We start from the raw sequence: 19,243 nt of genomic DNA, 5'->3' as shown, positions 1-19,243 counted from the left end.
GTAAAGTTTCATGACTGTAGGTCAAATACTTTTTGAGTTATGTGCGACACAAGTTGAAAATTGCAAAATTTTACTAAGTCAAGGGCAATAACTCTGAAAATACTAAAAATATGCACATGAAAATACCCAAGTGCACAACTACACATGCTGATCAACATTCCTGTAAAGTTTCATGACTCTAGGTCAAATACTTTTTGAGTTACATGCGACACAAGTTGAAAATTGCAAAATTTTACTAAGTCAAGGGCAATAACTCTGAAAATACTAAAAATATCCAGACGAAAATACCCAGGTGCATAACTACACATGCTGATCAACATTCCTGTAAAGTTTCATGACTGTAGGTCAAATACTTTTTGAGTTACATGCGACACAAGTTGAAAATTGCAAAATTTTACTAAGTCAAGGGCAATAACTCTGAAAATACTAAAAATATCCAGACGAAAATACCCAGGTGCACAACTACACATGCTGATCAACATTCCTGTAAAGTTTCATGACTCTAGCTCAAATACTTTCTGAGTTATGTGCAACACAAAAGTGAACGGACGGACGGATGGACGGAAGGACGGACGGACGGACAGACGGACGGACGGACAAGGGTAAATCTAAATGCCTGCCACTAACGTGGGGGCACAATAAATTAGCGCATACGGCTGCAAGGACCCTCATAACATAGTTTGCAGATTATTTGTGAGATAAACGATCTAGCTACTGTTCTGGTGTTGAAGTTTGTGTTTCGCCAATATTAATGAGTACAATAACGCATATTTAGCATTTCTTTATAGTTTGCTTTTCGGTATACCTAACACATTTGCCGAACTATATAGCTTCATAAGGTACTACGTTTTCGGCATTTATTTCCACAACTATGTCTGATTTTGCACAATCCTGCATTTTTTTTAACAATACTGCAATATGGGATATATACGACGATTAAATTATTGGTGCATATCGTATCAAAGTCAACTTCTGCATCTTTCTTTCCCAAAATATTACATTCAGTGAGAGTATAGTTCATTTTAATATAAGAACGGTTTTTTCTCATTTTTTTCCAGTTTTTTACATTACAATTTGGATTTTGTATACACGTATTCGCCTGTTCTTCGCAAGAATACGACTTGCGATTCTATTTTAGTCCGTGTGCTTACATGCGGTCTTATCAAACATATGAATAACGGATGATGCATATTAAGATTACACCGAAAGAAAATTCTTCCAAACATAAATGAAATTCTGAGAATATTTAAAATCAGCCATCATGAAAAGACAACAACAACAGAAACACAACTTACATGCCAATATATCTACATGTATTACTACTATTTATTTAAAGAACCCTATCTTTCACTTTCCTTTGAAAAAAGGCGTATATTTTAATTATATAAGAAATAGCCATATCATCTATTTACCATGAAATTTATTATATATAAAGATAAAGTGTTCCGTTTTTATGTTTAGAAAACTTTCATATCTTCCTCAATATTTGTATATATAATATGTTATGTATTTTTATATCAAAAGGGGCGCCCGTGGCCGAGTGGTTAAGGTCGTTGACTTCAAACTACTTGCCCCTCACCGCTGTGGGTTCGTTTCCCGAATAGACTTTGGAATCTTTCATGTGAGGAAGCTATCCAGCTAGCTTACGGAACGTCGGTGGGTCTACTCAGGTACCCGTTCGTACCTGAAATAATGCACGGAAGGGTCTTCCTCCACCAGTTAATTTTGAACGTCGCAATATGACATATACTGTGTCGATGTGACGTAAAACCAAAAACAAACAAACATATATCAAAAAAATAATGATCTTACCTTTGCCTACTGACAAGTCTCAACTCAACAAGTTCATTATCTGACCTTATTACATAATCAAACCCTACGAAAAACACGAGAATATTAAAATAACACCTGATTTTTGAACGAATGAATTACAAGAGCGTAGCGGATGGTATCTTGGCATGACTTCGGAATTCTATCTTAAACATGATAAAGTACGTAAATAATATTTTTCTTGTTAGTAATATTAAGGAATACTGAGTTAAAAACTGATGTCTTGATAGAGAAACAAAAGAGCATGTAGGTAAGATAGTTACGCTCTCTCGGTCTTCAAATCGCCACCCGTGTCTGTAAATACTATGCAGACCTATTCCTCGTAAGGAAACTATTACTTCAGAGATGGATTGATTTGCAACATACTGAATTTCTCGTGGTATAAATACAAATTTGATATTAAATTTATTTAGAAAATTGTACATTGATTGAATTTTCATGGAATTCGATTTACACTGAATAATGCATGGAATCTGAATTTCACTGCATTTCACATGGAACATAATGCACACTGAATTTCACATGGGGTTTGAATTGCACTGAACTCATCATAGCATTAAAATTAAGCTGAATTTCTCTTGGTATTTGAATAACCGATAAACAGTTTCGATAGGTTATTCTTATCAGTTGAGTTTTAAGTAAAGTTAACCGGTTACATATCTCTTAGTATAAATTATATGTAAAATGGTGTGACAGGCGGTAGGTTTAATAGTTAATTTAAGTACCTTCGGTGTCAAAGAGGGAGAATAGTCTGACCACCTATGTTTTACAATTCTCGGGCTTACCGCATAAAGCACTTTTAGTGCTTTGATTAACAATCACATTCAAACAGCTGGGGATTTAAAGCGTCTTTTCAGTGCAACCCGGGCGCAGCCAATTCTTCTCGTCGTTATCATTTATCACGAAATTAATGGAATGACGACTCTCATGTCCGGGTTTCGAAAAAAATGAAATTAAAAGCTTGATGTAATGAAGTACGATAAGATAATCTATATCAAAAAGGAAGGCGTGGTTAAACTAGATAATAAAAGAATGAAACATAAATATCAGGTTGATGAAAAAGTAATGGTAAGTGAATTTCGGTACCACCTGATCCAGAAGAAAACAACTTAAAATAAGGGAAAGAAGGAAGGAATTTTTACACAAAGGTCCACGAATATACATAATCAGTGCGTGCGTGCGTACATGTATGTGTGTTGGTGTTTGCGTGTGTCTGCGTGTGTCAAATGTGGAAAGTGTTAATTTCAAGCGTAAGGTTAATTAATGCCAATTTAATTTAGTAGTGTTGAAAGCTTCAAGGTTATTTAAACACTCGAATCCGTTCATGGAACCAAACAGTACTAGGCAATGAGTAACGAGATTTGAACCCACTCGGCCGGCAATTCTTAGATTTCAAGCCTCAGATATATAGTCCGACGCGTTAACAACTCAAACATGCCAACACTCACATGAAGCATATGGTTATAGATTTATGTGTGAGGTTTAAAGAGTGATGTTTGCTAAAAGCCGTTAAAATCATTTTAAGGTCTCCAAAACAACAGATGTCTAGTCTAGTCCGACGCGTTAACTACTCCAACATGCCGCCACTTAAATGAAGCATATGGTTACATATTTATAAGTGATGTTTACTAAAAGCCGTTAAAATCATTTCAATGACTCCTGAACAAAAGATTTCTATTCCGATGTATTAATCACTCCACCATGCCGCCACTCACATGAGGTAACTGGTTACAAATTTATGATATTTCAAGAGTTATGTTTGCTTAACACCGTTGAAATCTGTTTAATGTCTCCTGAACATCATGAACAACCCATCACAATCTAAGGAGAAATTTTATCCTCGTTAGATTCTTGTTACTATATAACGAACAAATATAAGAGTCTAAGTCACTTGATTGGATATTACTCTTGAACAACAAAGTGTATGTAAATATCTGCCCACGGGTGTTACAAATTAATATGTTGATGAAATATTATTCCGTCGTCATACTGTGTCTTTCTGTCGTCAACGGAGAACATGGAGAACCTAAATGTTTTTCGAGGTTTGACTATGACGAGAAAATGTTAATGAAACAATTAAGATTCTAAGACAAAGTTCAGAAGTTCGAGGATTTTATTAACGGAGTAAAGGCGCGAGAAGCCAAGGAAAAGGAGGAGCGCGTTGAATTGTTTGCTGCAGAATTAGAGAAAGTTAAAAACTTCCAGGAGGTTTTGAATGAAGTAAAGGCGAGGGAAGAAAAGGAAAAAGAGAAACGCAAACAATTATTTGCAGCAGAGTTAGAAAATTACAAACAAGAGATTTCGGAAGAAATTGAACGACAGAAAAATATGACGTCAGAAATGCTCGAAAGTGTGGCGAGTTCTGAGATTCAGTTTGAAAAAATCCATGAACAGATAAATGAGAGAATGAAAGGTCAGTTTTACAGAATGTATTTCAGAAATGCGTATCACATTATTCTTGTTTTTGTAAATAAGTGATATGGTCTTCTTAATATAAATGGTCAAGCTTATGAAATCCTACTAAACCAAATTGATGGCATTTTTTTTAGATTAACTTTATCTTTAATTAAAGATATATAAACGTCAACAATATTCTGAAGAAGTTAATTGTTTAAACTTGGATAAAACACATGAACCAATAGTACAAGCTGACATTATGTAATATTTTCCGTTTGTTTCGACTGTTTAGTTTTTTTGTTGTTTTTTTTTGTTTTTTCGTTTTCTTGTTTTTTTTGTTTGTTTGTTTTTTTTTTTTTTTTTTTTTTTTTTTTTTTTTTTTTGGGGGGGGGGTGTATAGAAGCAATATCAATTACCAAAGCATTCGTTTCCGTATGTTATACACGAGGAGGCAGTAAACAGATTTTCAAGCTTCTCGGCAAACATCTCACAGCAGAACAATCAAAACCTCGCATTCAATAGTCAAAAACAGAATTTCTAAAGAACGCCCAAAACGACAAAATTGAATATGTAACGGGCTCGGTTTGATTGCGCCTGTTTATGAACGGTGTTGTATAATGCAAGTTACCGTCAATGCCCCCTAGCAGCGGCTTAAGCAAATTTCAACATTTAAACAATGAATATCTGTCTGTAGACTGTTATCACACACCGGAAATAAATGCATTTTTAACAAGATTCAAGATTGAAAATGGAACTTTTGTGTTCTAAGGCATCCGTCCTATATACATACACCTTCAGTCACTGAAGTCTTACAGAACATTAAGGCCGATGTATATATCATATTCTGAAACAAATAATATTCTTCCGTGAAGAGAAGCCTTGTGAAATTTTGAAGATTCAAACACGCGGTCTCATTTTCTAAGATATGGCTTTTCCTCAGAAAACTTTTCTTATTTTTTGGAAGAAATTACTACCTGAATCGTGTTTAGTATTGTTTTAAGTCACGCGCAAATTATAAAAGTCACGTGGTAAAGGCAACGTAGTGATTATTGCAAAAGAAGTATTTGTGATTATATTACTTTTAAAATATAAACAAAGTACATGTCATCATACCATCATGTCAAATTATATGCATCTTTTGCATTATAAGATCAACATAATTGTTTTTTTCTGAAATGTATCATAATATGTTTCAAGAAAACATTCATCTAAATGTATCTTTTTATCAGTTTTAAAACCTTTAATCTTACAATTCTGTCGTTTTCAGGGAAAGTTGTGGCTTTCACAGTGACCTCACCTAAGGCAGGTGCAACTTCAAGCTCTTTAACGTTAACGTCGGGAACGGGTTTGATACATCGACTGGCAAATTCACGTGTCCTGATAGCGGGCTCTACTACTTTTCTTTACACCTCGTTAGAAAACAGTCATCCAGTTACAGCTATGCCGGATGTTACATTTATCTGAACGGATCAAGTAAAGTGAGAGCTTACATAGAGGCCAATGGTGCAGAAAACGGAATTTACGGAGCTTCGACATCGGTGTATTTAAATCTGAACGTTGGGGATGTGGTGACCATAGAGAGCTGCAACTCTCCAATATCCTCTCGTGTTGAATCATGGACTTCATTCAGTGGACATTTAGAAAAACATGTTTAATAACTTATACGTAATAGGTAGTATTCTTATTTTCTAGTATTTGTGTCGTAAAAAATTCTCTGGGTTCTTTCTCGCGCATAAAACGCCGGTTAATATAGAAAAGTGTATATTTATGTTTTACATAAAAAAAATCATTTTGAAGATTGTGACATATGTTCATTATTAGACACGTCTGAATTTTACTCGATTAAAGTTTTTCATAAGGATTTCATTCTGTATAAACTAGAATATTGGATACCAAGAAAAAGTTATATCATAGCTAAATTTTGTTCACCTTTAAATGTATCATTTATTAATGTAATGAGTCCGATGGTTTTGGATAATAAAACTGATCAATTACAATTGAATTACTGTTTAAAAGCTGCTAGATCACACGATTTTGATAAATTTAATGGCATGGAAATCAAATTATCAGAATGTAAAAATTTAAAACCGTTTTACATGTTTTAATTGACTGAAAGTACATAATAATTATTGTTGATGGAAAAGTAAATAAAATATATTTGAATTTTCCTAATTTTTTTTCTGAGTTTACTGCAAAGCTACGTTACAGATTAAATAAGCATTAAAAGCCAGCAATTTGTTCATGTATTAATATTATCAGGTATAAGGGGATGAACCCGACCCTCTCATACCTATAACGGGGTGAGTAAACGGGGTTGCCCAGTTTGGACCTCAAACAAAAACTCAATTTGTAATTTGTTCAATATTTCTTTATATAATTACCGGTGTTTCAAAAGAAAAATGTTAACATTTTACATGTTTTATGGTTTCTTTGGTACTAAATTCAAGTAAGATGCATATCCTTACCTTAACCACGATTAATATCATAAGTAATTTTGTTTATTTTTTAATATGGACAAGAACATTTGCCATTTACAGATAATTTCAAATTAGATTCTGATTTAATTGCAGTGCAGACCATGATCAGATATCAAACATATTGAATTCAGCAAAAGAAAGCCCATTATTAATACTGGCCTTATTTATTATAATTATTTTGACGGAATGCTTATAAATTACAGTAGGAACAACATACGGGGGAATATAGTTTTCCCGTTTTGGGGGAAAACTGTTCATGTCTTAAACAGTTCCTTAACATGCATTTATGATAATTATAAAAAACTTTTCCCTTAGACTTCTCTATTTTGGGCTAATTTAATAAAGAAATAAAGACAAACTTCCCTGATTAATGTTTAATCATTAAGAAAATTGGATATGATTAACCTTTATATAACACACTCTTCTAACCAACAACTAACTGTCCTACCTAATGAAAAGAATTACTGTTTCTTCCACTGAAAAGCTACACGAAAAAGATAAGTTAACGCTTATATAAAATTTTAAGATATTAACTCGTAATTCATGGTACCTCTACTGAATATAGTCTTGATAAGTATGTAATTGCAGTTATTTGTTGTTTGTGGTCATGAAATCGATACAGGTGTTGGCGTTCATGCTACTGACATAGAAATAGATTGATACATTTGAAATGAACATACTTAAGATGGTGGTGTCGTTGATAGTATTCACTCCGAATCACGACAGTAAGCAACACTTAATTTACCAGAGCACAGTACAGCGACCGAATCGATCCTGTCAAGCATGCACTTGTGATATTTGCATTTACTTTTGCAATGAACTTATAACTTCTGTACATGCCATAGCAGTTTGAATGACCACAGAAAGGATTTCATGAACAGTCACAACAAAATTGACTTGCACCGTCTAGATTCCCAACCAGGAATGTCCAAATCAGAGTATTACGCTAACTGGACCGCGCACTAACATAGATAACTGTTTCGATTAACTTTCAACATCGACTTTTTGAAAATATGAGATGAGAGGGGATTCAGTAAGGGATGGTCTTATTTTGGTGTTATATTAACGTGTTCATTATATACGAAACAAGCCAAACACATATTCATCTATTTTTATTATTTGGCTTATCGTAAGTTTCTTTTTATTATCTTAACGAAAACACGACTGAAAGTGACCATAATCTCCAAAGACTTATTTTGGAAAAACACAATGATGGCCGTAATTCAAATTGTGACCCATACATTTGTATGTGGATACATGTTCCATATCACAAAAAGAAAAATAGGCAATATATTACACTCAGAATCTCTTTTTTTGCCAAATACAAAATGCAGTAGTAGTTAACAAGCATCAGGAGCAAAGAAAAAAATATAAAGCTTAACATGTTCATACGTTGATTTCTCTGTATAAATAAAGTACTTTTTGTTTATACAATTCACATGTAATTTTTTCACAGGGAAAATGTATCCGTTTAAACAAAAAAACATGCATTATTTGCATGTTCGCACATTTAATTCTGATTTTATTTTGTTCGATATAGGCACATTATGCCTACGAAATTCATATATTTTTATTTTTTGGAATGGTTAAACATGTGTTTACAGTTTAGTTATGTTTAAACAATGGATTAAGTGCAACGACGGACGCCCACTAACATTTTATACGGTATGTTATTCTTCCGTGCAAAAACTTGATACAAATTTCGATTTCTTCCCTTTTTTAACTTTCGAGTTAACAATTTCTGACAAAAACTTATGTTCATGATACATTATTCGTTTCTGACGTATAATGTGGGTTTAAATGAAAATAAAAGCATGCTATCAGTATGTTAAACACTTTCACTTTTCTTTGTTGATCAACATTTAATTATTAATAACCTAACATTTTAAATAAAGGATATCAGTTCTTCGTCTCTGTCCTTGTTTGCCCTGTTTGACATCCTTTTTTATTCAAGGTATTTAGTGATTATAAAAGGTTTTTATGTTAACATTATGCTAGTACGTGCTATCAACACAGGACTTTTCGTGTATAAAATTCTTATCGAAAATTTTGAATGAGGAAAAGTCAAGAAAAGGATATGTCTGCATCTTCTTTAAAGAAAATAAAGAATAGGTTAAAACCAAAAGTCCCTAAAGCACCGCTCTCATTTTTGATATCGAGAAAGTATTACAAGATTGGTAAAGAATATTTTACAAGTTGCCGGTCACTTATGAATAATGACGTACTGAAATGTGCAAAATCCATTTGGATATTATAAGAGATTGCAAGTGAAAATAACTTCCTTCTGTTGGACCTCAGTCGTTGACTTTGTAAATGCTTTGGGATCGAGAAACACCTCAGATTTTCAATTGTCTATTGAGAGGAAGCTAGCCTGATAACTTACGGAATGTCAGTGATATAATTCAGGTGCCCATTCGTGCCACGAGGAGGGAGACCCGAGGTTTTTCTATTTCAATAAACCTGGAAAATCACCATATCACCTTTACATTGTAGATGAGACGTAAAACCAAAGCAGAAAAACTAAAATTTAAATCATGAACGTGTTTTAGTCATTTTGTCATACAGATATTCATAATATTTAACATTTTGTTGATCTAGCGACTGCCAAAATTTAGAACGGAGACATTCAGTTCGAAATTGCATGAAAAAATAATACAATTATGTTTACTACAAAGAGGGAAAAAAGATAAAAGTCCTCCAGTACGTTAAACTGTAATGTTCAAATCACGTTTTCTTTTTTTCATAGTTTACCTTCATCCAGATGCACTTCAATATTCAATTGAATTATGTATTTTACCTCAATAATTTTACTGTTTAGCCATGTGTTTATTTAGATACATAGGCAAAAGTAAAACTGTTTACGCATCTGTTTACTTTCAAAACAGAAAGGAATCTGATATGTTTTATGGCATTAATCATTAAATTAAAAAAATCAACTTAGATCTACTTGCAAATTTACAATCTTGCAAATACACACTATGGGACCGTACACCGGATATATTGTGTTTTGATGCAAACCAAAATCGAAGAAAATAAAAAATCTAGAATTAAGAAAAAATTGATTTCTCTTTCTTCTGACACTTATCTGACCTCGATTTAATTTTATATTATCTTTATGAATGCCAGATATTACATGATTATGTAAGTATGTATTAAGTATCACTAAATGAAAAAGTCATGATTTGATGAACTTTTTGTAAAATACTAACAGTTATTCATAGGAAGAATTGTCTCCGAAATACAAAACAAACTAGTTTCTTTTTAAACCTGGTATATAATTAAACAAATCTGAATCGACAGGGTTTTTTTTTCTTTTGAAGTCACATACCCATTTTCAGTAAGATAGGCATGAAATTGAATTTTACAGCGGCCATAAAATACAAAATACACGCTTAGTGTATTGCGTATAATAACATGTGTACAAAACTAGGTACATGTATAATGAGCAACTATACTCAGTATAACGTACAAAATGAGCTATAAAAAATAGGATTTTGTCTCCATCTTCATAATCAGTATGATCGTCATTATTATTACCGCCATGATCATCATCATTTGTATAAGTTATTTTCAGACACATGGAATGTTAAACATCAGACGGAGCAAGTTTTTTTCTTGGTTGCCAACATATAATGTATACAAATATGTACAAGTATATACTTGTCAAACATGGTGAGTGTTCTGTAAAATGGAAATAAATAATTTTGATACCTACTTTAATACAGTTATGTTATTTCATGTAATTAATTATAACAAATGGGGTTAATAATCTTGAACAGATGAAACACTTTTAGATATATATGTTCCGAAATAATCATGTCTACAGTTTTTCTCATATGTTTCAAGTCAACAAAATCCTGAACGTAGAACACAAACAAAACCCGTTCTACATCATTTTATTTCGTTTATATAAAAATATGTGTGTATTTTAGTTTATCTATACTCGTCATCGGTATTCCATAGGGGTGAGTCCTCAAGAAAAGTATAAGTCATGTTATATTTTGGAGGTTAGTGCAAGATACATATAAAATGCCCAAATTTCTGTAGTTTCTCCTGGTTCTTTAACGTGCCAAATTGTTCAGCACTGATACACGGAACCTCGGTTTAAAAGACTCATCCGAAAGACTGATAAATAATAATAAGTCATTTTAGTTGGCCAGCCTGGGAATGAAACCCACTATGTCCATATTACAAGTCTTGCGCCCTAACAGATTGCGCTAAGTAGGCTGACAACAAACAATAATATTTTTATTTTAATTTTAGTGCCTACGGTTGTACACAGTGACAGGGAACTGGATCATCTCACTCGGTTTGAATTAATTTCGTTATTCAACGATAAACAACACTTATGCCAAGTTTACAATTACGCATCTGTAATCAAGGCAATGTGAATCCATTAAAACTGCTGGCACACTAATATGAGAAAAAGTGGTGTTTTCTTTCCGAAAATGAAACTGAAATAGGGAGGGTTGGTGAAAAGTTTCTTACTTGCATTTAACTTTCATTGATCTTGTCTATCTTTTAAAAAAATGTTCATATTACGAAAAAATTTGTTCGGTTGTCTGAAATGAGATTCGATCTCCAGACATGACAAATTATAGACAATCTTTTGAAGCTTCCAGAAATAGAAGCCAACTTAATTATTCTTACATTTTTGATGTCCATTAGGCTCGTTATTCTTACATATTAGGAAACACATACAAACTCTAAGCAGGCTTAAAATGATTTATTAATAAATTATATAATAACAATAAATTTATAATACAAGTAATATTTCGATGCTGCACATCAAAGACACCGCCAAATGATTTGAACAGTCACAGGTAATGTACTAAATTTGACTATCCGAAGTACTTATCAATCATTTTCATGTTCTTAGGATGTGCTCATTGTTTAATAATAAAGATGCATATTTTTTGAAAAAGTATAACCTTATCCATAAATTCACAAGTTATGCCATGTCTGAAATTCTGAAATGTTTGTCTGTTGCGACAAAGATTGAAAGGTCTGGTGAAAGCAAAATGAATTAGATAACAAGTAAAAATGAAATGATTGGTATGCTTACTTGAATGTAGTGAAATCAAGCGTCCTAAAGATATTGATATTTGGTCGAAATATTGGTGCGAATTGCATAACGTTTGAATTATTTTGAGGACGAACTGTTCTGTTATTTTACAAATAAAGCAAAAAAATGTCTGTAATATCAAATATTGATTATCAATAAAATGTTGAATATAATGAATTCCTAGTTACTAGTGTTTATATGGTTTACTTGTTTATAAAAGATTAAACTATTTGATTTAACAAAAGATTGCATATTTTTTTACATGTAACAAAATAATCTAAGCATAATAGAACACTCGTCACAGAATCCTTCAAAACAACCTATTGCAAATATTTGTGACACATTTTAAAACAAACTTATTTTTTCAATTAGTTAATCTGTTTTATATCTTAAATTATAATTATTTTCATGAATAACCATACGTTGTGCCTGTTTTGTAAAAATATATGTCCGTTGCGCCCGTAACGTCAAAAAATCTCCGTTGCGTATTTAAGCCATACATCTTGTTCCATGTCCGAATTTGGTTCCCGTCATTAGAATATTGACACATTATTCATTAGGTTATTACAGATAAAAGATAAAAATAAAAAGAAAATGGTATTCAAACATGTCACTATCACTTCAGTTAAAGGTTTATTTTAATTCTTTAAAGCTCGGTGACATGTTGTACATCAGAAAAAGCTATTTTTATCAGAGAGTATGAAAACAGTGGAATTTTGTTATTAATAAACGGAAAAAAGTACACAAAATCAAGATTAAATTTTACCAATTGCTGAATAGACGGTTGCATATCTACTGCACGCCATTCATACATGCTATTCTAACATATTAGTAAAAACCGTAAGGAGGCTTAAACGATTTAAATGATATGATAAAATACATTAACAACACAATGAGATGCGAATTCTTTTGTCCATTTTGTTATCATGTGAAATTTAATTATTCTTTTTGACTGGCTAAAGGCAGTTGGTGTACAGGTAGAACTGTTCAAATCTTGTCAATTGTATATATATCACCGTCCAGGAACGGCGATAATAAAACTTATGGGATTTTAAAAGATAATTCTTCCATAGGACAGTGATTCAATTACATCTTGCTAGACAATAGGAAGGAAGGAAGGAAGGAAGGAAGGAAGGAAGGAAGGAAGGAAGGAAGGAAGGAAGGAAGTCTTCAATAAATGTACGCGATCAAACCAAACAGGAATCCAGGTTTATTTAATGCATTTCTTTTTTTTTTCATTAGAAGCATTTGTTTGGAGCGCACATGTGTTTGCAAGAAAACAACCTTTAAAATATTTTCAATGTCTCGCTTACATCATGAACAGCCCATTGCAATCTTAGGAGAAAATATTCTATCCTAATTATCTTCTCGGAACTATATTAGCGAGCAAATATATGGGTAGTAGTCGCTTGATGCGGTATTACTCTTGAACAAGTGCATGCAAGGATCTTTCCATTCATTTGGTGTAACAAATTAATATGTTGTTGAAATATTATTCCGTTGTGATACTGTGTTTACCTTTTGTCAACGGAGAACATGGAGCACCTAAATGTTTTTCGAGATTTGACTATGACGAGAAAATGTTAATGAAACAGTTAAGATTCGAAGACAAAGTTCAGAAATTTGAGGATTTTATTAACGGAATAAAGGCACGAGAAGCAAAGGAAAAGGAGGAACGCGATGAATTGTTTGCCGCAGAGTTGGAGAAGGTTAAAGAGTTTAATAACGGAGCAAAGGCGCGAGAAGCCAGGGAAAAAGAGGAACGCGATAAATTGTTTGCTGCAGAGTTAGAGAAAGTTAAAAACTTTCAGAGGCTTATTAATGAGGTAAAGATAAGAGAAGAAAAGGAATTAGAGGAACGTTCTAAGTTGTTTCTCGAAGAGTTGAAGAAATACAAACAAGAAAATGCGGAAGAAGTTGAACGGCAGAAAATTGTTACGTCAGAAATGCTCGAAAGTGTGGCGAATTCTAAGATGGAGTTTGAAAACGTTCATCAACAGATTAATGAGAAAATGAAAGGTCAGTTTAACATCGAATATTACAGAAATTCATATCACATTATTCTTGTTATTGTAAAAAGGTGATATTGTATTAATAGCGTAGCAAATCCTACTAAAGCAAATGCTGGAAAAATAACATTTTTATATTGTTTTTTTTCTTTTTACACAAAAGACGTAGTATTTTCCATCGAGACTTTCTTAATGTTCCATTATCTCACATGGAATAAATTGTAGTGTCCACTTATTCTAATAATTAAACCCTACATAAGATGTTTATTGGGTTAAAATAACATTCTTCCATTAAGTAAAAACCGCGTAATTTTCTAAATGTTCAAACATGTTATTACACTTAATTACATATGGCTTATTTTTCCAAAGAAAACATTTTATTTTTAAGAAAAATTATTACCGTCTTTAGTATTAATTTTAAGTCACATGCAAATTATAAAAGTCACCGTAATGATAACAAAATATATTATTTACATAAAATTACTTTTAAATTATCAACAGAATACTGGAAACTACATCAATATTTACCACAAATGACATGCCTTGTACACTATTAGAACTACATAATTATATATTAATAAAATATGAAGCTTTAAAATAATTTATGTTATAAGAAAACATTCATCTAAAGGTCTCTTTTATCAGTTTTCAAACCTTTAATCTTACCATTCTTTTTTAGGTAAAGTTGTGGCTTTCACAGTGACCTCACCTAAGGCGGGTGCTACATCACCATCTCTGACTTTTACAACGGTTATTACAAACGAAGGGAACGCGTTTGATACATCGACTGGCAAGTTTACATGTCCTGTTAGCGGGCTCTACTACTTTTCCTTACACATCATTAAAAAAACGGTCATCTAGTGTTGACTATGCCGGATGTTACATTATTCTGAACGGATCAAGTAAAGTGCAAGCTCACACAGATCCACAGAGCGGTGCAGACTACGGAAGTTACGGAGTTTCAACGTCTGTGTATTTAAAATTGAAGGTTGGAGATGTGGTGATGTTAGATGGTTGCAGCAGTCCTATAGCCGACCGTGTAGATCCACGGACGTCATTCAGTGGCCATTTAGAACAAGAAGTTTATTAACTTATACGTAATATTATGCATGCATGTATTTTTTAGAATTTGTGTAGCAAAAAGCGGTCCGACTTCTTTCTCGCTTGATATTTAAAAGTTCGTATCCAAGTTTTAAATGATAAACACAGGTTATCAGCTATTTTTGAAGATTCTGTTCATTCTTAGAAACAGTGTGTACTTTATTCGATAAGGCTTTAAAGTTGAGATTTTTATAAGAAATTTACCCTTTATAAATTTTGAAATGTTTGATAAAAAAGCTTTATTTTGTTCAATTTTCAAAATATTACTTTTATAGACTGGTTCGAATCTAGTTGTATACCAATATAAGTTTATTTAAATCAAGTGACCCCTGGTTTGTAAAACTATTTTATATTGAGATTACAATGATTACAGAATACATATAATGAAAGCGAGCAAGTATGATTCAGATCATCGTCAAACCAATAATAAACGCTGAGAAACAATTTATTCTGTTTACCTACAATATTTATGTATATTAAATTACTTAGACATTCTTTGTAACAAATCTTTCAAGAAACGGCCATAAGGTGATTAAAACATTTGCTGTTATTTACTGTTCATACACTTTGATGTAAAGGTTGCATTATCAAGTAAACTGGTCTATGAGACACCTTCGTCTATGGTGTGAATGTTTGAAATGGGAAAAATATAAATTGCGGAACAAAAAATATTTCAAGAATATACAAGTTAAATACCTAAATGACTCTAAGTACGGTACTGATGTTTGGAACAGCAAATAGACATTTACGTATTAAATTGTCGTCAGAAAATTGTGTGCAGTATCAAAAAATTAGGACAGTGTTATTAATATGTAACTAGTTTGTTGGTTTGTAGTATTGTATTATGTTTGTTGTATTATCGTAAATTTGTATGTATGTTTAATATTGAAGTATTCTTGTTATGCTCTTCATTCAATCGAGGAATAATATATATATATACAGAACATTTTTTCCTCTTAGTTTACTGACCAAAGCAATGTGACTGTTGTCTCCACTCGAGTGACTTATATTTGAAAAATAAGAGTTCCAGTGTTAGGATAATTTGAGAATGACGACGGTAAAGGGGAGATAAATGTGTTTAATTTCAATGTGTTGAAAATGTATGAGACATACCAATGATTTGAGCGATTTATCCGATGCATTCTTCATTGTGGTATACTACTATACATCGGATCAACAAGAGCTAGGCTTGATTTTTAAAACTTATCCCAGATCTAGAAACTTATGATACATATCAAAATGATTTTTAAGTCATCATAGGGAAACAACTTCATATGATTCACCGAAATGTGCATCGTTTAGAAAAATCTGTCGTTTTCCGGTTAAACATATATGTGTTATGCTCCAACACGAGGACGCCAATGAAGACGATTTTCAAGAAATCGAACAGTACTTTTTTATATTTCTCTTTTTTTCATTGTTTTTTATTAATTTGAACTATTATTTTACCGTACACAAACAGATCATTTTAACAGATGAACATTTCGGTGAACCATATAAAGTTGGTCACCCGTATGAATCGAGTAAGGCTCGAACCAATGATGGCTAGGTTGACAAGAAGACACATTTAACACTTTGGTCGCTGTTCGTGACTGATTCTACGAACTAAATCACGGCCAAAAAGGCAACTTTCACCACAGCTTCAAACTTAATAACTTTCTAAATTATGTTTTACATAATTCTACTGTAATTCCTTTAGTTTACTATATCTGCGTTAACATATCGTGGTGATTCTATGTGACAACACTTTCAATATGTAACATTAGCAGATTTTTCATAATCAACTGGGAAATCTTTATCCGGATCACTTTTATTAACAAAATCCGTATTTACATGTCCATTTTTACTTTGGGATTTAAGGTAACAACAAGTATATATTCAAGTTTTATGTCTACGGATTTTTGGATTTTTTTTTTTTATTTTATCTTCTTTTTTGTAATGATTGGCTTTTACGTCGCAACAACACAGTGTATGCCGACATTCTAGCATTGCTTATGGAAGAAGACGTCAAGTGCCCTTCTATGCATTATTTTAGGCACGAATGGGCACCTGAGTAGAACCAAAGACGTTCCGTGAGCTCGCATGAAAGAATCCAAAGTCACTGCCGAAACTCGAACCACTGACGCCCACTATGATTTAGATTAATTTAAAGATAAATTAGCATTCACCTAGAATTGATTACTCTATAATGGTATGGTATACAGATTCTATATAAGTTTCGATTACTTCCCTTTGTAAACTTTTCAGATGTCTAAGAGAAAGAAACAGTGATGGTTGTATAAATTTTCTTATTTATTTAGCATTCGACAAACCGTAAAATAAGCATAACATTATAAAGTTAATATAAAATCGCAAAATAAAAATAAATTACTTATTATATAAATTAGTTCTGATAGCTTTTTAACAATGTAATCTACAATTCGATCAATGTACAGCAAAATATACATTTGTACTTCAAAATAATTCTTTACATCAAGTCACTGGGTAATTGATCACGTGATTTTAGTTAACGCTAACTTTCGGTCATCTCTCATAGCCGCACCCAAAACTGAAAGGTTTCTTCGCTAATATTTCGTTATAGTTTTCATTATTTGAATTTTAATGAAAAAAATCAAAAAAATCTACAAAACAACAGTTTTTCTTCAAATTTATATGACAGGCCATGTTTAAACATGGAAAAACGCGATTTAGAGTAATTTCAAGTATTTTCATCATTTTCTGTTAACCCATTACTTCATATACATGCCTTTTAACGCTTTTTTCACCCCCCACCTTTTTGTTGTCTCAAATGGTGAAAAAATGCATTATTTAGGCCCTTAACACTTGTTTTTGTTTGAGAAATTTTGTTAAAAAAGTGACCACTTTTTCGGCGCGGCCCTCCAACCAAAAGATACATCAGGGGGTTGCCAGAAGGGGGATGTGCCCCCTTCTGTTTGGGGGGGGGTTTGAAGGGGGGCGGAGTCCCCCTAATCGCCAAGAAAATTTTGGACTTGTGAGAGGCTATAAATGACCCCAAATTGATCATATGGTAACGTGTAACCAACGCTGAAAAGCATTTGACTCTATCTCAATCCATTGAGAAGTTGCAGCACTTTGAAATCAATTATAATGGAAAAAATCAACGCAAAAAAGTGATTTTTGGCAATTTTGAGATGTCCCCTCGTTGTCATGGTAACAGAAAATGTAAGCCTGAGCATGTTGTTGCAAGGGCAATGGTCCAGTCAACATTTGTGCCAAGTTTGATTAGTGTTGAAGCAGTTTTTATAGAATTATAGCAATTTGAACTTGTAACGGGAGACTTTTCAATGAAAACAGCCATTTTTCACAAAATGCTCATGAAGTAATGGGTTAAAATAAAATATGCTATGTCCCGGGCAAGTGATTGAATGATTCCAAACTTTCCATTGGTAAATCTTTCTCCGCTATGCTTGCAGACACGTTTCTATGCGCTATACGTAATATTTTTATGAAAATATTGTTATAACATTGTGTCACAATTTCTTCAAACTAGTCGAGAAAAGCATAATAGCTGCATTTTAAAAATATGTGTACCATTGGAAATGAAAAATATTTGCCTGGAACATATTTGTGTCTTATTCGTTTGAAATATGTCACGAGAAATTTGAAAATATATTCGAGTGCAGCCATGCAGACACGTTTCTATGCGCTATACGTAATATTTTTATGAAAATATTCGGTAACATTATGTCACAATTTCTACAAGCATCTCGAGAAAAGCATAATAGCTGCATTTTAAAAATATGTGTACCATTGGAAATGAAAAATATTTGCCTGGAACATGATATGTGTGTATTATTCGTTTGAAAGATGTAACTACATTCGAGTGCAGCTAGTGTGGCCCAGTGTAACAGTAAATATGTGTCAAGTGATCACCCAAACTGAAGTTTGATGATCAACATCGATATCAAGCTTTGATTGTTGGCAGTAGTATATGCGCCTCTTTGGCGCCACGAGTGCGCATGCGCGGCGGCCATGTTGTTTTCTATTAATAGTAACTCATTTGCATAGAAGAAATGACCTCACTACACAGGCGCGGCGGCCATGTTGAATAACAGACGCGCGGCGGCCATTTTGAATTCTATTTTAAGACTGACATCATCACGTTATAAATAGAAACGCGAATAAAAAAATATCTCCCGGAAGTATACGGAGCTGACTCGTATACACGATTTAGGGCTTGAATCGCGCACATTGAGGGTCAGGTGCTCGGCCCTAAACGGAGAGATGACAAGATAAAACAAAGAAATAAAAAATTTATCTTATTATCAAAACGTATCAAGTAGTATAAGTAAATGAATTGTTTATAATAAAAAAGTAATTATAACATATTTAAATATCATATA

At 32.7% G+C, this 19,243-nt stretch overlaps 1 pseudogene; it reads left to right on the top strand.

The window, feature by feature from the left end:
• Positions 1–13,005: 13,005 nt before the first annotated feature.
• On the top strand, positions 13,006–15,817 carry LOC132719534 (uncharacterized; annotated as a pseudogene).
• Positions 15,818–19,243: the final 3,426 nt, after the last annotated feature.

The sequence above is a fragment of the Ruditapes philippinarum genome, unplaced genomic scaffold (genome assembly GCF_026571515.1).
Source record: "Ruditapes philippinarum isolate M1 unplaced genomic scaffold, ASM2657151v2 ctg4878_1_1_1_1, whole genome shotgun sequence".
NCBI classification, from domain to species: Eukaryota; Metazoa; Mollusca; class Bivalvia; order Venerida; family Veneridae; genus Ruditapes; species Ruditapes philippinarum.
This window is presented reverse-complemented; position numbering and strand designations above follow the sequence as displayed.